General features: G+C 42.3%; 1 pseudogene; it reads right to left on the minus strand.

Annotated features, from left to right (window-relative positions):
* Positions 1–11,383: 11,383 nt before the first annotated feature.
* Positions 11,384–12,316, minus strand: LOC118621973 (annotated as a pseudogene).
* Between the last annotated feature and the right edge of the window lie 9,497 nt (positions 12,317–21,813).

The following is a 21,813-nucleotide window of genomic DNA, read 5'->3' on the forward strand; positions in this document are numbered from 1 at the left end:
TCAGAACCACCTGAAATCCAGCTGAATGGAAGTCCAACACGGAATTAAAGCAGCAGCCACATGGAAACTGGTAGGAGGGCGGAGGTGGACGGGCTGGTCCCACACCCACGTGTGGCGGATAAAAATCAGGAGGACACCTCGGCCGGGAAGGTCCTCCCTGAGGACTGAGGGGTCCCCGTCCCACACCAGGTGCCCTGCTCAGGGTTCCAGTGCCAGGAAGAGAATCCCCATCACCTCTGGCTGGAAAACCAGCAGGAACTGAGGCTCAGGGAGGCTGAGGCTGCTGAGCCCCAAGCAGCTCCACGTAAAGGGCCTGCACATGGACTTACTCAGACCCGCTCCCTCTGAGCTCCAGTGTGGGGGAGGCAGCTTGAAAGGCACCAGAGACATACAGGGAAAACTGAGTTGTTTGGCATCAGAGCGAGGACTGGAGGGGCAGCTTTCTCCTGGACAGACGTGCTGGTGGAGGCCACAGTTCCTTTGGTGAGCGCTTTTCCACAAGGCAGGCAGACAGCTACCATATCTGGGACTCCAGCAGCCTGGCTCATACTGTTTGCCCCGCCCTGGTAATTCCGAGGCCCCGCCCCACCCAGCTTTCAGGCCCACCCAAGCTGTTTCCAGTGGCTTTACAATAGGATTGGCCTGCCTTGGCTCCTGTTTGAGTTTCCTAATCCTCTCAAACGAGCAGCATCTGGACTCAGCCAGCCCCACACCTCTCACGAAGTGGCCCCAGGCCTGGCACTAGGAACAGCCAGTCTTGGTTCACATCTTGGCTTTGCCTGGGCACCTCCAAGCCCAACACAATAGGCAGCAATCTGCCCAGCCAGTGTGGCTCAGTAGCTGAGCATCAACCCATGAACCAGAAGGTTGTTGGTTTGATTCCTGGGCAGAGCACATGCCCAAGTTGTGGGTCCAATCTCCAGTGAGGGGCATGCAGGAGGTGGCCAATCAATGTTCTCTCTCATCAATATTTCTAACTCTCTCTCCCTCTCCCTTCCTCTCTTTCTAAAAATCAATAAAGGAAAAAAAAAAAAAAAGTCCTGGCCAGTTTGACTCAGCTGTTGAGCGTCAGCCCGCAGACCAGAGAGACCTGGGTTTGGTTTCCACTAGGGGCACATACCTTTATTGCAGTTTGTCCCCAGCCCCAGTTGGGGTCGTGTGGGTGGCAACCAGTCGATGTGTCTCTCTCACATCAATGTTTCTCTCTCTCTCTTCCTCTCTCCCTCCCGCTCTATCTGAAGATAAATGAAGAAAAAAAAAAAAAGTCCTCAGGTGAGGATAAAAAATAAGCAGCCATCTGCAGATCACCTTGTAGCTTATTCCTGGTGGTCCCAGGTAGAACATAGGCAGAGATTGACCTTGCCCCAGAATCAGCACACCCAGTGGACAGCTTCAGACCACATGGGAGCACCACCACCCAACCACCTCCACAAGTGACACACTCAAGGAGTGGACTCAGTAGGTACAAGAGCCCTGCTGAAGTAAGACTCCCTCTGTGTGGTGGCCCCTGCACAGCTGGGCCTCCAAGGTAGTCTGAGGTCCGTGGGCACAGCCAGTCCTTGCAGCTGATCAGCCTGAGTAAATCCCTCCCATCGACATGCCAACAGCAATCAAGACTCAATTACAACAGAGAGGGTACAGCCCACACTGGGGGTGCACCTCAAGGGCCCAGCTGGGAGACCAGGGAGGCTGGATCCTACAGGACACCTACTACCATAGACCACCCTAGGAAGCCTAGGAGACATAGCAACCCTACCTAATACATAGAAACAACCACAGGGAGGCAGCCAAAATGAGGACACAAAGAAACATGTCCCAGATGAAAGGACAGAACAAAACTCTAGGAACAGAACTAAATGAAATGGAGACAAGCAATCTAACAGATGCAGAGTTCAAAACACTGGTTATAAGGATGCTCAAGTGAAGACTTGAACAGCATAAAAAAGGACCAATCAGAAATGAAGGAGGCACTTACTGAAATAAAGAATAATTTACACATATTCAATAGTAGAGTAGGTGAAGCTTAGAAGCAAACCATCAGTTTGAAATACAGGGAAGCAAAAAACATCTAATCAGAAGAACAATAAGAAAAAAAAAAAATGAGGATAGTGTAAGGAGCCTCTTGGACAACTTCAAGCATACCAACATTTGCATCTTGGGGGTGCCAGAAGGAGAAGAGAGAGAGCAAGAAATTGAAAACTTATTTGAAAAAATAATGACAGAAAACTTCTCTAACTTGGTGAAGGAAACAGACATACAAGTCCAGGAAGCACAGAGAGTCCCAAACAAAATGAACCCCAAGAGGCCCACACCAAGCCATATCATAATCAAAATACAAAAGGTTGGCCCAGCTGGTGTGGCTCGGTGGTTGAGCATCGCCAGTTTGATTCCCAGTCAGGGCACATGCCCAGGTTGTGAGCCAAATCCCCGGTATGGGGCATGTAGGAGGCGGCCAATTAATGTTCTCTCTCATCAATGATTCTATTTCTCTCTTCCTCTACCTTCCCCTCTCTCTAAAATCAATAAAGAAACAACAAAAACAAATTCCAGTGCAAAAAATTAAAGACAAAGAGAGAATCTTAAAGGCAGCAATAGAAAAGCAGTTAGTTACCTACAAGGGAGCTCCCATAAGATTGTCAGTTATTTCTCAAAATAAACTTTGCAAGCCAGAAGTGAATGGCAAGAAATATTCAAAGTGATGAAAAACAAGAACCTACAACCAAGATTACTCTATCCTGCAAAGCTATCATTTAGAATCGATGGATATATAAAGAGTTTCCCAGACAAGAAAAAGCTAAAGGAGTTTATCACCAGTAAACCAGTATTATATGAAATGTTGACAGGTCTTCTTGAGAAGGAGGAGGAGGAGATGATAAAGAAGTATGAACAATAAAATGGCAATAAATACTTATCTGTCAACAATCAAATCAAAACAAAACAAAATGAGCAAGTAGAACAGAAACAGACTCATAGATACAGAGAACTTTTTGTTGGTTGTCAGATAGAAGGCGTTTGGGGGGGATGGGTGAAAAAGGTGAAGGGATTAAGTTGTACAAATTGGTTGTTAGACTGACAAACCTCAAAGGGAAGGGGAGAGAAGGGGCAGGAAGAGATAAGCCAAAGAACTTATATGCATATATGCATGACCAATGAACACAGACAGTAGTGTGGGGAAAGCAGGAGGGGGGAAAGAGAGGGAAGGAGGGACATCTGTAATACATTCAACAATAAAAAACATTTTAAAATAATAATAATAATAATAATAATAATAATGGCAATGCTGTGACAGTAGGAGGGAGGGAGCCGGCACAGGGGCCAGGTGAGGTGTCAGGGGATCCAGACCACGTCAGAGAGGTGAGTCCCTCTTCCACCTTCTTTCACGACCCATTAGTCAGGATAAACACACCTGCCCTGTGTGCTTTATAAGGCAGTGGACATCAGAAGAGTCACCGCCTACAGTGAGCCTGACAGGCACTGAGTACAGCCTGCTTGGCCTGGGTTGGCTCGTTCCCAGAAAGGCTGAGGGCACAGGACCACTTTCCTTTTGTTCTTTATTTACTTGTTCTGCTGTCTGTCAGGGTCCCTGAGACTCCTTCCTTCCGCCATCAGCTCTCCTTGCTTCCTCTCTTTCCTTTTGTTGACAGTTTTGTGGAGGTATGACTTACACACCAGAAAACCCTCCTGGCGTAAGTGTGCAATCCCATAACTTTTCATGCATCACAGACCATCTCCACAATCCAGTGTCAGAACCATCCAGCACCCAGGGAGTTCCCCGGCCTCAACCCACCCCAACCCCATGCAAACACTCATTGGCCACGTGTCTCCCCAGACGTGCCTTTTCCAAACACTCATATAAATAGGACTACACAATAAGCACTCTTGTGTTGCTTCTGGTTCCATGTTTCCGAGGTTCCTTCATGTTCTTTTAAAAAATATGTTTTAATTGATTTTTTAGAGAGAGATAGGAACATTAATGTAACAGAAACATCAATCAGCTGCCTCCTATACATCCCCTACTGGAAATCAAGCCCGCAACCCGGGCATGTGCCCTGACCCAGAATGGAACTGGGACCTCTCAGTCCATGGGGCAATGCTCAATCCACTGAGCCACACCGCTGGGCAAGCTTCCTTCATGCTGTAATGGGCATCTGTGACTCCCTCTGTTCATTGCCACAGGGCGCTTAATGTGCAGACATGCGTACTTGCTGTGTCCCCCAGTTCATGTACATTGGGACTGTTGCCTGCATTTTTGGCCGTGACCGATTATGCTGCTATGAAGCTCCACGCACAGGATTTTGTGGACATGCATTCTCATTTCTTTTGGGCAGATACCAGAGTGAAATTGCTGTGTCCTATGGTGTGTTCATGTTAACCTTTAGGAATATGACGAAGCTTTTCCAAACAACTATTTTATTTTACAAGTTTCCAGCAAGGTGTGAGGGGCCCAGTCTCTGCATCGCTAGCAACTCTTGTTTGTGTCTGTCTTGTTATAGCTGACCTGGTGGGTATAGCTGCTGTCTCCTTGTGGTTTTATTTAGAATTTTCCTAATGACCAATGACGGCATCTCTGTGCTTGTCACGTGTGTCTCCTTGCATGAAGTGTCTATTCACATCTCATGGTCACTTTAAGTTTGGAGATAAAAATCTTTTCTGAGACAATTGTAGATTCATATGCATTTTTGAGAAATAATACAAAGGAACTGTACATATTTTACCCCATTTCCCCCAGCAGTAGTAACTTTAGTACATGCAGTCTGTCTGACTCAGTGATTCTACAGGCTCGTGTGTGGTGAGTTCTAGACAATGTTACCGCATGTGTTGACGACGAGACCACAGCCCAGGTACAGCCCAGTTCCAGGATGAGGACCTTTGTGCTGCCCTGTCACAGGCACAGCTACCCGGCCCCTGGCAACAACCCTCTGTTCTCCAGCTCTACAGTGCTGTCATTGGGAAACTGTTAAATAATGGAGTCATGCAATATGTATGGAACCTTTGCAGATTGGCTTTTCACCAGCAGTGTCCTTGAGATCCATCCTTGAGCATAATTTCCTACCTGGAAAGCCCATCAGGAAGCTCTGATGACAGCAGGTCTGGGAAAACCTGGCTGCCACGGAGTCTGCAGGGGTGTCAGTCCTGTGGCTGAGATGGGGCAGCAGGTGCTTGTGCAGGTGAACAGGGCTGAGAACTGCGGACAGAAGGAGGTGCGCGAGATCGCTCCCGGGCCTGGAGGAACAGGGGGCCCTGACCCTCAGCGAGGCCTCGCGTCCTGAGTCTTGTTCAACCGTTCTGGGTCCCTTTCACTCCCTTGCATGGTGAGGGGATGGAAGGGACAGATGATGATGTTGGTGGAGTCATGGGGAGACCAGCAAGGGCTGGTTTCTGGGAAGGGGGGTGAAGGGGAGACCCCAGGTGGGGCATTATGTTTCCTGAGCTTAAGTCGAGACCCGAAATCTGGAGAGCCTGAGAGAGTGTGCCTGACAAGACGCACGCTTTCCTCACCCAACTGCCTTGTATCTGTTGATCACTTTTGTTTCTTGTTCTTTGGAAAGGTTGCTAATCTTTTTTTTTTTTTTTTTTTTAATCCTCACCTGAGGACATCTTTCCATTTTTTGTTCAGATAGAGTGGGAGGGAGAGAGAGGAAGAGAGAGAGAGAAAAACATCGATGTGAAAGGGACACATCGAGTGGCTGCCACCCACGCAATCCAACCAGGGCTGGGGACAAACTGCAACCGAGGTACGTGCCCTTAGCGGGAACTGAACCCGGGTCTCTCTGGACCTCAGGCCGAAGCTCTAACCTTTGAGCCAAACTGGCCAGGGCAAAAGGTTGCTAATCTTTATTAGCCATCTGACAAATGTACATGCAAACCACAGGGGTGGCCAGTAAGACAAGTGTCTTCAGCATTACTAGATAACACTACATGACTTCACAAAGAGGATGCACGAATTCACACTCCTCCCACCAACAGCAGACAGCCTCCCACCACCCCTCGTCTCCACCCATACTTGGCGTTATAAGCCTTTCTCATTTTCACCATCTTCATAACTGAAGCTACAAGCCCAGGCCAGCGCCAGATGGTGCCGAGAGCCGAGCTCCAGGCTCCTGGGCGGGCTCCCAAGGCTCTGGAACCCCCAGGTGGGAGGCACCAAATCCGCAGCCAGGCACCTGGACTGAGCTCACTGCTCTGGTCTTATTAGCACTTTCCTGCCTGCTGCCTCAGTTTCCTCATCTGTGAAATGTGAGGACATGGCAGCTCTTGCCTCTAGGCAGGGTTCTCAACATTGTCACCATTAACATTTGGGGCCAGAGAATTAATCCTTGAGGGGGCTGCACTGTGGAGTGTTTAGCAGTATCCCTGGCCTCCAGGGTTGGATGCCTGGAGCTCCCCACTTACCCCCAAGTATGACAACCAAAATGACCTTGGCTCAGCGGTTAGAGCACCGGCCTGTAGTCCAGAGAAACCCGGGTTGAGCCCTGCTGGTGTGGCTCAGTGGTTGAGTGTCGACCCATGCACCAAGATGTTGCCAGTTCCATTCCCGGTCAGGGCACATGCCCAGGTTGTGGGCCAAATCCCCAGTGGGGGGCCTGCAGGAGGCGGCCAGTCCATGTTCTCTCTCATCAATGTTTCTCTCTCTCTCTCTCTCCCTCTTCCTTCCTCTCTCTAAAATCAATAAAGAAAAAAAAATTGTTTTAATCTCCTGGGGTTGACAACCACCCAGGTGCAGCCAAACCAGCAGCTGTGCTTGCCTGCGGCAAGTCTGGGGCTTGGGCAGGATGAGGTCAGGCATTTTCACACCTGGACCTGTGAGCTTATCTTTTACTTTGTTCCAAGGAAGTCTTCTTTCCCGCTGATTTTTTGTCCTCAAAACTTATATCATCTGTAAAACTGTGTTCATGTCCTCACCTTTCATTTGGTGCATTCTGGGACCTGTCAGATCCACGTCTCATAGTTAGTATGTCTGATGTGTATGGTGCGTGGTGTTACCCGAGGAGGGTTCTGATCCCCTGAGGGCAGGACCTGTATTCTCCAGTCTGTGATCCAGACAGCCTGACACAACCTATGTTCCTTTACTTCTCCAGGATGTTGCTCCTCATCTTTAAAATGGGAGTGTGAACAATGCTTGAATCACTGGGCAGGAGACTCCTTCATTCACTGCAGCGTGCTGCCCACCGCCGTGCCGCCTGAGCGGCATCAGCTGTCCAAGGCTCACAGCAGGTCCACCCAGCTCTGTGAGAGACCGTGTGACTGCATCTGCTCTGTGCCGAAGCAGACCCTGCAGCCTCTAGCAAAGTTCGCATGGTATTTTACCCGTCGTCCTTTCTGTGACCTATTCCTGAAAACTCTGTAAACAGTACATGGTTATTTATTTTTACCTATCTGACAATCTTTGTCTCTTACTGTGGTGTTTGAGTCCATTGATGTTCAATGTAATTACTGACATACTTGGGATTCAGTCTATCACTCGGCCTTTACTGTCTTTTTTTTTTTTTATCCTCACTGGAGGACATTTTTCCATTTTTTGTTCAGATAGAGTGGGAGGGAGGGAGAGAGAGAGAGAGAGAAACATCGACATGAAAGGAACACATCAGGTGGCTGCCTCCCGCACGACCCCAACCAGGGCCGGGGACAAACTGCAACCGAGGTACATGGCCTTAGAGGGAACTGAACCCAGGTCTCTCTGGACCACAGGCCAACGCTCTCACCACTGAGCCAAACCAGCCAGGGCCATTTACTGTCTTTTAATCTCATTTATTATTTTCTCCATTGTTTTTTTTTTCCTGCCTTCTTTTGGATTAACCAAAACCTTTTTCTTCTTGTAGTCTTTAATTAGCTTCCTAATTACACATTATTTTTATTTTAAAATTTTTATTTTATTATTTTTATTTATTTATTCATTTTTATTAATTAATTTATTTTTGTTACAGCTGTTTCTGTTTTTCTCCTATTGACACCCTCCTCCCAATCCTGCCCCACCCCCAGCATTGTTGTCTATGTCCATTGGTTACACATATATACATATAAGTTCTTTGGTTTATTTCTCCCCTCCCCTTCCCCCCCCCCCCACCCCCGAGTTTTGTCAGTCTAAACCCTACTTCTATGTCTCTGGGTCTATTTTGTTCATCAGCTTATTTTGTTCATTATATTCTACATATAAGTATCTTACTTAATTACACATTCTTTTTTATTTAAAAAAATTACTTCTATTGATTTTTAGAGAGAGGAAGGGAGAGAGAGAAAAAGAACATGGATGTGAGAGCAGACATCAATTGGCCCTCATGCACGCCCCACCAGGGACCGAGCCCACAACCCAGGCACGTGCCCTCACTTGAATCCAGCCAGCAACGGTTTGGAGCCCGGATGACGCCCAACCAACTGAGCCACCCAGCCAGAGCAAATTACATACTCTTTTATTATTCTTTTTATTTGTTTGTTATTTTTTTATTCCTCATCTGAGAATATTTTTTCACTTATCATCAGATAGAGTGGGAGGGAGGGAGGGAGAGAGACAGAGAGAAACATTGATGTGATAGAGCCACATCGACTGGTTGCCTCGCACATGACCTGACCAGGGCCGGGGGAAAAACCACAACCAAGGTAGGTGCCCTTGACTGGAATCGAACCCGCAATTCATTGGTCTGTGGGTGAACACTCCAACCGCTGAGCCAAACCAGCTAGGGCTGAGGCTTGGACCTTAAAAAGAAATGCCATTTTTTTGCCTGCATGATGAACATGTATTATCCATGTTATATATCATGCCCATTTCTTGGAAGAATACCCCAGGTGGACAACAGCCTAGCGGGTCTGTTGATCAGTTCTGATTATGTCTTTTTTGTTGTTAATCCTCACTCAAGGATACTTTTCCACTGATTTTTAGATAGAGTGGAAGGGAGGAAGGGAGAGAGAGAAACATCGATGTGAGGGAGACACATCGATTGGCTGCCTCCTGCATGATCCCAACCAGGGCCAGGGATTGAACCCACAACCCAGGTACATGCCCCTGACCGGAAATCGAGCCCATGACCCTTCAACCAGTGGGCAGACACTCTAACCACTTAGCCAAACTGGCCGGGGCTGATTATGTCTTTTAATGAAGGAGTGGAGAGTGGGCCCAAGCCAGACAGGCTAGTTAGGCTCTTGCAGTAAAGTGAACCTTGAACTACGTAGAAAAGTGTGAATATTGTGGGCGTATTTTATTTATTTATATTAAAAAATGTTTTTTACATTTCAGTTATAGTTGATATAAAATATTATATTAGTTTCAGGTGTACACCCAGTGGCTAGACATTTATATAACTTATGAAGTGGTCCCCGGTAAGTCTAGTACCCACCTGGCACCACACAGTTACCACAATGGCATCGCCTGTGCCCTACGCTGCACTTCACATCCCGAGACTGTTCTGTGACTGCCACTGTGCACTGCGCCACCCTTCACCTGCTCCCCAGCCACCAGCTCTGACAGTCCCGTTTGTTCTCTGCATCTGTGAGTCTCTGCTTTGTTTGCTCTTCAAATTCCACATATAAGTGAAATCATATGTTATTTGTCTTTCTCTGTCTGTTTTAATTAGCTGAATACCCATTGGTTCATCCATGTTGTCACAAATGGTAAGGTTTTATTCTTTTTTATTTTATTAAATTTTTTTGAGAGAAATTGATTTGTTTTTCCACTTATTTATGCATTCATTGGTTGATTCTTGTATGTGCCCTGACCAGGGATTGAACCCACAATCTTTGCATATCAGGACGATGCTGTAACCAGTTGAGCTACCTGGACAGGGAGATTTTAATCTTTATGGCTGAGTCATATTCCTCTGTATATATGTACCACATCTTTTTTTTTTTGTTTCCTCACTGGAGGGTATTTTTACATTAATCTTTAGATAGAGCTGGAGAGAGAGAGAGGGAGGAAGGGAGAGAGAGAGAAAAACATTGATGTGAGAGAGACACATTGATTGGTTGCCACCTGCACAACCCCAACTGCGGCCAGGGACGAACTGCAACCGAGGTATGTGCCCTTAGCAGGAACCGAACCCAGGACTCTCTAGTCCACAGGCGACGCTCTTACCACTGAACCATACTGGCCAGGGCCCACACCTTTCTTTTTTTAACTGTTTATTATTGTTTTTAATTTATTTGTATTCTTCTGATAAGGAATTCAATGTTCTTTATGCATTTCAAATACATTTTTATAAGAAGCAATATTACAATGTGGCAAAGAAGAGAAGTATACTATTACATATTACCTATGGGGAGGATTCATATTTCCAGTTATTCTAAGCAAATGACATAACCTCCCCACCATTTTAAATGTTTATATTGACTTTTTCCCCTCTGTATATATGAGTAATATCTCTTTTTTTAATTAATTAATTTTTGTTACAGATGTTTCTCCTTTTCCCCCCCATTGACACCCTCCTCCCCATCCCACATCCCCCGCCCCAGCATTGTTGTCTGTGTCCATGGTTACGCATACATGCATATAAATTCTGTGGTTTATCTCTTCCCTCCCCCCCTTCTGAGGTTTGTCAGTCTGTACCCGACTTCTTTGTCTCTGGGTCTATTTTGTTCATCAGTTTGTTTTGTTCATGATATTTCCCAAATAAGTGAGAGCATGTGATATGTGTCTTTCTCTGATTGGCTTGTTTTGCGTAGGATGATACTCTCCAGGTCCCTCCATGTCATCTCAAAGGATAAGAGCTCTTTCTTTCTTACAGCTGCATAGTATTCCACTCTTTTTATCCACTCTTCTATTGATGGACATTGAGCTGTTTCCAGATCTTAGCTATTGTAAATAGTGCTGCTATGAACATAGGGGTACATATATTCTTTCTGATTGGTCTTTCAGGCTTCTTAGGGTATAATCCTAGAAGTGGGATCACTGGGTCAAATGGCAGTTCAATTTTTAATTTTTTAAAAATATAATTGACAAAGTTTATTATGAAGAACTTTAGTAGGTCTTTTAAAAGACTGTGTTGGTTTAAGAATACTGAAAGATGACAATCCACAAACAAGGATAATTAAAATATTAAATACTATCCAAATTCACTCCACCAACTCATGACCACAAAGCCTTAATGCAAACTCAATTATATGATTTACAGCCATCAATGCTGAGTATTTTGTGCTTAAGCATGCATTACCACAGAAAGCACAAAATCTTATTTACAGGGATGTTTTTGTTTCTATAAAACATATCTCAAGCATCTTTTAAAGTGTGAGCTACCACTATGCTGTATCCAAGGAGAAAGGCTTCTAAAAGAAGTATGAGACAGCTGTCCAACACTGCCAAGGCTGTGTAACTGACCGACGAACCCGGCAGTGCTCTGCTGTGGCAGTGTGGTGGCCTCCTCCTTTGTAGTTGGTTGAGTTCTTAGCTTTTACTATACTACCAGCCAAACATGTACTCCATTGCTTTGGATGCAAAACCTTCATCATTTTTTGACATCTGTCTGTCAGAAATGACCTGATAGTCACTAGTAGAAACTCTGTAAGCTGTAGCAAGTGGTCTCATGGTAGAAATCCTAGGAGTACTTCCAGGTTGAGTTGGTGTACCTGAGGTTTTGATGGGTGGTGTAAAGGCTAGAGATGAAGATGATAAAGCACACCTGTTACTGTTTTCCATAACACTTTTATCTATACATGGTTTTACACTAATCATGATGGACTCTCCACAAATCTTCCCATTGTTGCTTAAGGCTTTCCAGGCCTGTAGTTTAGATTAATAACGAATACGCATCTAATTTCCTGTGTTAGATATCACATGTTTTAAGATATTCTCATATTGTGCAAATTGTAATAATATATAGGAAGCAGATGCTTGAGGAAACCCGAATACAGTTACCCATGTGTCATGGGGGTGGTCTTCGGAAGTCAGAGAATCTCCTTGAGTATTAAAAGGATCCAACTGTGCAGGAGATAATGTTGTCTTTTGTGGTTGACCAATGTTTGCTGGACTAAACATACTTTGCCCTTTAAATTCAGAGAAGAATCAATATACAAAGTATTTCCTTTCTGTTCCAGGAGTAGTTGTCATAACTCCAACAAGAGTACTCTTCATTATGACATGTTTGGCTGTCTTTTTAAAGTTAAAGGTGTTGATCCAAGTCCTGGGTGTATCTTTATGAGCTGGGACCACTGGTTGAGGTGGCGACCCACCTGCAAGTACAGGTGATCTCATGTCCATTACTCCTACTGAAGGGCCACTAATTGATCAAGATTGTGGAGTCACTGGTGCTGGCATATCCCCCACTTAAAATCTAGGTGAGAACTGGGCATTAACCACTGGTTTTGGAGATGTGTGTGAACCCAGCATCATTGGTTCAGATCCTTCTAAACAGCCTCAAAAATTTGTTTCTTGCTATCCAAATGCTGTCGTCATTTACGTTTCCTCTTATACCTCGTAGTAGTAGACCCAGCATGGGCCTGGGCTCCCCGGCAAGGCTGCCATCGTGGTGGCAGCTACTCTTAGCTCAGGATCCTCCCAATTTTCAAAAATGGTGGAAACCCCCAACTTTTAATTTTTTGAGGTAGCACCATATTGTTTTCCATAGTGGCTGCACCAGTCTGCATTCCCACCAGCAGTGTGCCAGAGTCCCCTTTTCTCCACACCCTCGCCAACACGTGTTGTGTGATGATTTGTTGATGGCTGTCTTTCTGGCAGATGTGAGGTGATACTCATAGTCGTTCTATTTTTTTTCCTTTATTGATTTTAGAGAGAGAGAAAGTGAGAGGGAGAGAGGGAGAGGGGGAGAGAAACGCTGATGAGAGAGAACATCGATTGGCCACCTCCTGCATGCCCCCCACGGGGGATGGGGCCCACAACCCGGGCATGTGTCCCGACCAGGAGTCAAACTGTGACCTCTTGGTGCGTGGGATGGCGTTCAATCACTGAGCCACACTGGCTGGCCAGGCTGTATTGATTACAGTGGCTTTGTAGTATAACCTGATATTTGGTATTGTGATCCCTCTTACTTTGTTCTTCTTTTTCAAGATTGCTGTGGCTATTCGGGGTCTTTTTTGGTTCCATATAAACTTTTGGAGTATTTTTTCTAGTTCTGTGAAATATGTCGTTGGTATTTTGACGGAGATTGCATTGAATCTGTTGATAGCTTTGGGTAGTATGGACATCGTAATGCTGTTAATTCTTCCAATCCATGAACAAGGTATATGCTTCCACTTTTTTATATCTTCAACTTTTTTATATCTTCCTCTGTTTCTTTTTTCAGTGACTTATAGTTTTCTGTGAAGATGCCCTTTACTTCTTTGGTTAAGATTATTTCTAGGTATCTTCATTTTTTTACCACAATGGTAAATGGGATTTTTTTTTTTTTTTAGTTTCTCTTTCTGTGAGTTCATTGTTGATGTATAAGAATGCTATTGAGTCCAACTGGTGTGGCTCAGCATTTGAGCATCGACCATGCACCAAGACATCGCTGGTTTGATTCCCAGTCAGGGCACATACCCAGGTTGTGGATCTGATCCCCAATGCAGGGGCAGGCAGGAGGCGGCCAATCAATGTTCTCTCTCATCAGTGTTTCTATCTCTCTCTCCTTCTCACTTCCTCTCTCTCTCTAATCAATAAAAGAAAAATAATTTAAAAAAAAAGAAAGAATGCCTTCGATTTCTTAACATTAATTTTGTATCATGCTACTTTACCAAATCATTTACTAAATCTGGTAAATTTTTTATGGAGTCTTTAGGGTTTTCTATAATGACAGTTTCACTTCCTCCTTTCTAATTTGGATCCCTTTTATTCTTTCTTCATATCCAATTGCTGTGGCTAAGACTTCCAGTACTATGTTAAATAAGAGTGGAGAAAGTGAGCATCCTTGTCTTGTTTCTGTTCTTAAGGGAAATGCTTTTAGTTTTATCCCATTGAGTAGGCTGTAGGTGTTTTATTTTTTTTTTTTTAATTTATTTTTTATCCTCACCCGAGGATATTTTTCCACTTTTTGTACAGATAGAGTGGGAGGGAGAGAGAGGAAGGGAGAGAGAGAGAGAAAAACATCGACGTGAAGGGACACATCGAGTGGCTGCCACCCACACGACCAACCAGGGCCGGGGACAAACTGCAACCGAAGTACGTGCCCTTAGCGGGAACCGAACCTGGGTCTCTCCGGACCGCAGGCCGACGCTCTAACCGCTGAGCCAAACCGGCCAGGGCTGTAGGTGTTTTATATATGGCCCTTATTATGTCAGGATATGATCCCTCTATTCCCACATTGCTGAGCATTTTCATCAAAAACGGGTGCTGGATTTTGTTGAATTCTTTTTCAGCATCTATTGATAAGATCATGTGGTTTTTATCTTTCATTTTCTTTATGTGGTGTATCACATTTATTGATTTGCAAATATTATACCATCCTTGCATCCCAGGGATGAATCCCACTTGGTCATAATGAACAATTTTTTGATGTATGGCTAGATATGATTTGCTAATATGTTGTAAAGAATTTTAGCGTCTATGTTCATCAGGGATATTGGCCTGTAGTTATCTTTCTTTGTAGTGTCTTTATCTGGTTTTGGAATTAGGATTATGCTGGCCTCATAAAATGAGTTTGGAAGCCTTCTGTCTTCTTGGATATTTTGGAATAGTTTGAGGAGAATGGGTGTTAGATCTTTGAATGTTCGGTAAAACTCCCCCCATGAAGCCATCTGGGCCTGAGCTTTTGTTTGCTGGGAGTTTCTTGATTACATCTTCAATTTACTTAGTTGTTATTGGTCTATTCGAGTTTTCTATTTCTTCCTGGTTCAGTTTTGGGAGACTGTGTTTCTATAAATTTGTCCATTTCGCCTAGATTGTCCAATTTGTTGGCGTATAATCCTTCGTAGTTTGTTTAATGATCCTTTGTATTTTTGTGGTGTCAGTTGTTACTTCTCCTCTTTTGTTTCTGATTTTGTTTATTTGGGTTCTCTCTTTTTGTTTCTTGGTGTCTGGCTAAGGATCCATCAATCTTGTTTATCTTTTCAAAGAACCATCCCTTTGTTTCATTGATCTTTTGAATTGTTTTTTAGTTTCTATGTCGTTTATTTCTGCTCTGACCCTTATTATTTTTTTCCCCTACTTACTCTGGGTTTTTCTTTTTTCTTTCTAGTTTTTTAAGTTCCAGGGTTAGAAAGTCAATTAAAAAATTTTCTTGTTTCTTAAGGTAGGCCTGTAATGCTGTGAACTTCCCTTTCAGGACTGCTTTCGCTGTGCCCCATAGATTTTGTGTTGTTGTGTGTTTGTTTTCATTGGTTTCCAGGAAATTTTTAATTTCTTCTTTGGTCTCCTTGGTAACCCATTTGTTGTTTAATAACATGCTATTTAGCTTCCATGTGTTTGAATGTTTTTACGTGTTTTTATTATAATTGATTTCTAGTTTCATGCCATTGTGATCTGAGAAGATGCTTGATAACACATCTTCTTTATTCAATACTCTATCAATGGGCACTTGGGTTGCTTCCATGCCTTGACCATTGTAAATAATGCTGCAATGAACATAGGGGTACACATATCTTTTTGAATTCATGTTTTAGATTTCCTCAGATAAATAACAAAACTTTAAATTCCTTGGCCATAAAGTAGTTCTATTTTTAATTTTTTGAGAAACCTCCAAACTATTTTCCATAGTGGCTGCAACAATTTGCATTCCCACCAATAGTGCATGAGGGTTCTCTTTTCTCCATATTCTTGACAACACTTGTTGTTTGTTGATTTATTGATAATAGCCACTGTGACAGGTGTGAAGTGATACTTCATTGTGGTTAGTTTGCATTTCTCTGCTGTTTAATGATGTTGAGCATTTTTTCACATGTCTATTGGCCATCTGTATGTCCTTTTTGGAGAAGTGTCTATTCAGGTCCTCTGCCCATTTTTTATTTGGTTGTTTGTTTTTTGCTGTTAAGTTGTATGAGGTCTTTTTTTCTTTTCTTTTTTTTTCTTTATTCATTTTTAGAGAGAGAGGAAGGGAGAGGAAGAGAGAGATAAAAACATCAATGAGAGAGAACATCGATTGGCCGCCTCCTACATGCCCTCCACTGGGGATTGGGTCCACAACCTGGGCATGTGCCCTGACCGGGAATTGAACTGGCAATCTCTTGGTGCATGGATTGAAGCTCAACCACTGAGCCACACCAGCTGGGCTGTATAAGTTCTTTTTTTTTTTTTTTTTTTTTTTTTTAATCCTCACCCGAGGACATTTTTCCATTTTTTGTTCAGATAGAGTGGGAGGGAGAGAGAGGATGAGAGAGAGAGAGAGAGAGAAACATCGATGTGAAAGGGACACATCGAGTGGCTGCCACCCACACGACCAACCAGGGCCGGGGACAAACTGCAACCGAGGTACATGCCCTTAGCGGGAACTGAACCCGGGTCTCTCTAGACCGCAGGCCGACGCTCTAACCGCTGAGCCAAACCGGCCAGGGCTGGGCTGTATAAGTTCTTTATAAATTTTGGATATTAACCTTTTATTGCATGTATCATTGGTGAATATCTTCTTCCATTCAGTATGTTGTCTTTTTGTTTTGTCAATAGTTTCCTTTGCTGTGCACAAACTTTTAAGTTTGATATACTCCTTTTTTTATTTTATATTTTGTTTCTATTGCCCAAGGAGATATATCAGAAACAAGTATTATTAAGAGAAATATCACAGAGTTTACTGTCCAAGTTTTCCTTAAGAATTTTATGGTTTGGGGGTCTTACATTTACCTCTTTAATCCATTTTGAGTTTATTTTTGTATATGGTGTAAGGAGGTGGTCTAATTTTTTTCTTTCTTTTTCTGTTTTTGGCATGTATCTGTCCAGTTTGCCCAATACCGTTTTTTTTTATCCTCACCTGAGGACATTTTTCCACTTTTTGGTCAGATAGAGTGGGAGGGAGAGAGAGAGAGAGAGAGAGAGAGAGAGAGAGAGAGAGAGAGAGAGAGAAACATCAACATGAAAAGGACACACCAAGTGGCTGCCCCCCGCATGATCCCAACCGGGGCCAGGGACAAATTGCAGCAGAGGTATGTGCCCTTGACCAGAACCGAACCTGCTACTCATTAGTCCACAGGCCGACATTCTAACTGCTGAGCCAAATCGGCCAGGGCTCCCAACACCTTTATTGAATGGACCCTCTTCACCCCATTGTGTATTCATGCCTCCTTTGTCATAAATTAATTGACCATTTAAGTGTGGGTTTATTTCTGTGCTCTCTATTCTGTTCCATTTATCTCTGTGTCTGTTTTTATGACAGTACCATGCTGTTTTGATTACCTTGTATTATAGTTTGATTATGGGTAGCGTGATACCTTCAACTTTGTTTTTCTTTCTCAAGGTTGCTGTGGCTATTTGGGGTCTTGTGTGGTTTTACAAATTTTAGAATTTGTTCTAGTTCTGTGGAAAATGTCATCTTAATTTGATAGAGATTGCATTGAATCTATAGATTGCTTTGGGTAATATCGACATTTTAACTAGGTTTATTCTTTCTATCCATGAGCATAGTATATGCTTCCATTTATTTGTATCTTCTTCCATTTCTTTCTTCAATGTCTTATAGTTTTCTTTTTTATTTTTATTTTTTTATTTTTTTATCCTCACTCGAGGACATTTTTCCAATTTTTTTTGTTCAGGTAGAGTGGGAGGGGGAGAGAGAGAGAGAGAGAAACATCGACGTGAAAGGGACACATCGAGTGGCTGCCACCCGCACGACCGACCAGGGCCGGGGACAAACTGCAACCGAGGTTCACGCCCTTAGCGGGAACCGAACCCGGGTCTCTCAGGACCGCAGGCTGACGCTCTAACCGCTGAGCCAAACCGGCCAGGGCTGTCTTATAGTTTTCTGAGTAAAAGTCTTTTACCTCCTTGGTCAAATTTATCCCTAGGTATTTTATTTTATTTTTTTAAAGTTTTTTCCTTTTCCTTTATTGATTTTACAGAGTGAGGAAATGAGAGGGAGAGAAAGATAGAAACATCAATGAGACAGAACATCAGTTGGCCATCTCCAGCATGCCTCCCACTGGGGATCAGGCCCATAACATGGGCACGTGTCCTGACTGGGAATTGAACAGGCAACCTCTTAGTGCATGGGTCAACCCTCAACACTGAACCACACCAGCCGGACATGTATTTTATTATTTTTGATGTAAATGGGAATTTTTTTTATTTCTTTTTCTGATAGTTTGTTATTGGTGTATACAAATACAACCAATTTTTTAATATTAATTTTTTATCCTGCTATTTTACTGAATTCATTTATCAGTTTTAATAGTTTTTGGTGGAATCTTTAGGATTTTCTATGTATAGTATCATGCCATCTGTGAATAATGACAGTTTTGCTTCCTCCTTTCCAATTTGGATGCCTTTTATTTCTTCTTCTTGTCTCATTGCTATGGCTAGGACTTCTACTACTATGTTGAATAAAAGTGGTGAAAATGGACATTCTTGTCTTGTCTTATCTCTGATCTTAAGGAAATGACTTTTAGCATTTTCTTGTTGAGTATGATGTTAGCAGTGGGTTTGTTTTATATGGCCTTCATTATATCTTGGTACATGCACTCTATTTCCAGTTTGCTGAGAGTTTTTATTATAAAAGGATGCTGGATTTTGTTCTTTTTTTTTTTTTTTTCTGTATCTGTTGATGTGATTATATGATTAAAAATTTTTTTTTCTTAATTGATTTTAGAAAGAGAGAGGTAGAGAGATAGCAACATTGATGAGAGAGAATGTTGATTGGCTGCCTCCTACATGTCCCTCACTAGGGATCAGGCCCACAACCTGTGCATGTGCCTTGACCAGGAAATGAACCAGCGACCTCTTGGTGCATGAGTCGACACTCAACCACTGAACTACACGGGCCGGGCTGATTATATGATTTTTATTTTTTATTTTATTTATGTGGTATATCACATTAATTTATTTGTGCATATTGAACCAACCTGACATCCCAAGGGGGGGGGGGGAACTAACTTGATCATGGTGTATGATCTTTTTATGTATTGCTAGACTTGTTTTGCTAATATTTTGTTGAGGATTTTTACATTTATGTTGATCAGAGATGTTGGACTATACTTTTCTTTTTTTGTAGTGTCTTTATCTGATTTTGGAATCAGGGTAATGGTAGCACCATAAAATTATCTTGGGAGTCTACCCTCTTCTTGAAATTTTGGGAATAGTTTGAGAAGGATAGGTGTTAGAGCTTCTTTGAATGTTGGGTAAAATTCATTTGTGAAGCCGACTGGTCCAGGATTTTTGTTTGTTAGGAGACTTTTTTTTTTTTTAGTGTGTTGATTTTGTTGGTAATAATTGATCTTTTTAGGTTTTCTGTTTCATAATTATTCCGTCTTGGAAGATTTTGTGTTTCTAGGAATGTATCCACTTTTCAAATTGTCTAAATTCTTGGCAGCATTTTCTCATGATTTTCTTGTATTTCCGTGGTGTTGTTACTTCTCTTTTATTTCTTTTTCTTTTGATGAGTCTCATTAAAGGTTTAGCAATATTGTGTATCTTTTCAAAGAATATGCTCTTTGTTTTATTGATCTTTTGTTTGTTTCTTAGACTCTGTTTAGTTTTTTTCCACTGATGTTTATTATTTCCTTCCTTCTACTCACTTTGTGTTTTGTTATTTTTATTTGCTTTTTAGTTCCTTTAGGTATAAGCTTAGATTGTTTATTTGAGATTTTTCTTGTTTTATGAGGTAGGCCTGTATTTCCCCTATAGGGCTGCTCTGCTGTGTCCCATAGATTTTGGGTCAGTATGTTTTCATTATCATTTGTCTCAATGTGTCTTTTGATTTCTTCCTTGATCTCATTGTTAGCTCATTCATTATTTAGTAGCATGTATTTAGCCTCCATGTTTTTTTGTGTGTGTTTTTTAGTTTTTCTTTTGTAATTGATTTCTAGTGTTATATCATTGTGATTAGAAAAGATGCTTGATATGATTTCAGTCTTCTTAAATATATCAAGACTTGTTTTTTGACCTAACATCTGGTCTATCATGGAAAATGTTCTGTGTGCACTTGAAAAGAATGTATTTTCTACTGCTTTAAGTAAAATGCTCTAAAAAATGTCAATTAAATATGTGGTCAAATGTGTCATTTAAGGTTGGGTTTCCTTGATGATTTTCCATAATTGTATCCATTGATGCCAATGGGATGTTAGAATCCCCTACTATGATTATGTTATTGTTGATTTCTCTGTCAATATTTGCTTTATATAGTCAGGTGTTCCTATGTTGAGTGCATAAATGTTTATAAGTCATATCCTCTGTTGGATTGATCCCTTAATCATTATGATATGTCCTTCTTTGTCTCTTTTATAGCCTTTGTTTTAAAGTCTATTTTTTTCTGATACAAATATTGCTACCCCAACTTTTTTTTTCATTTCTATTTGCATAAAATATCTTTTTGTATCCCTTTACTTTCAGACTCTGTGTGCCTTTGGATCTGAAGTAGGTCTCTTTTCTACATTTTATTTTTATTGTTGATGCTATTACAGATGCCCCCATTTCCTGCCCCCCCCCCCCCCCCGAGCCCATCTCCACCCAGCCCCTGTCCCCTCCCTCTGGCCATCACTACACTGTTGTTTGTGTCTATGGGTTATACATATATGTTCTTTGGCTAATACCTTCACCATCTTTCATCCAGTCCCCCTTTCTACCCTCCCCTCTGACAGCTGTCAGTCTGTTTTATGTGTCCATGCCTCTGTTTCTATTTTCTTCTCTATGTTTATTTTAGTCTCTATGTCATTTATTTCTACTCTAATCTTTATTATTTTCTTCCTTCTACTTGTTCTGGGCTTTATTTATTGTTCTTTTTTTTTATAGTGCTTTTAAATGTAGAGTTAGATTGTTTGTTTGAGATTTGTTTGCTTCGTGAGGTAGCCTGCAATGCTCTGGCCTCTGTCTCAGGGCTGCTTTCGCTATGTCCCTAGATTTGGGGTTGTTGTGAGTTCATTTTCATTTGTTTCCAGGTAAGTATTAATTTCTTCCTTGATCTCATTGTTAGCACATTCATTGTTTTATTTACTTATTTTTAACTTGATATTTATTATTGACACTATTACAGACATCCCCATTTCTCCCCTTCCCTCTGGCAGTCACCACACTGTTGTCTGTGTCTATGGGTTATGCATATGTGTTCTTCGGCTAACCCCTTCACTTTCTTTCATCCAGTCTCCCCACCCCACCCCTCTGACAGCTGTCGGTCTATTCCACATATCCATGCCTCTGTTTGTTGTTGTTGTTGTTGTTGTTTTTAGAACAACTCAGCAAAATAAAATTCCTGTTTATTGTTGGACAACATTGTTTCACACATACATCAAACAGGCCAAAAAAAATAAATAAATAAACAGCAACTTCATACAAAAAAAGGGAAAAAAAAGAAACCTTTTTATCTTTGGCCTTTTTAACCATCTCATACAAACCAACTACTTATAGTACAGCTAAGTACATACATAAAAAGTTACTGGAATGCTCGGAATAAGATTGTTTTGTTGTTGTTGTTTTTGCTTTTTTTTACAAGGTTTTTTTTCTCCTTTGAGATTATAATGAACATGGTCACACCACAAGTAAAGTCAGAAGTAGGACAGAGAACGCTCCAAAGGCTGGTTTGGTCATCCCAGATCATTAAAAATGGCTGACCCCTAACAATATGTACAAAAATATAAAATGTAAATAAAAAATACAAACAAATTTTCCTTTTTAAAGTACTTTTAAGAAAAAAAGCAGGGCCTTGGAAGTTTTGGTTCTTTTTCCCTCCCCTGTTGCAAATTCACGTTGTGGTTTTGGTTGGGTGGTGGCGAGTGCGTGTCATCTGCGGGTGGCACCGCCGCAGTGGGCAGGCAGGTGGGCGGGAC

Source organism: Molossus molossus, unplaced genomic scaffold (genome assembly GCF_014108415.1).
Source record: "Molossus molossus isolate mMolMol1 unplaced genomic scaffold, mMolMol1.p scaffold_m16_p_8, whole genome shotgun sequence".
Lineage (NCBI taxonomy): Eukaryota > Metazoa > Chordata > Mammalia > Chiroptera > Molossidae > Molossus > Molossus molossus.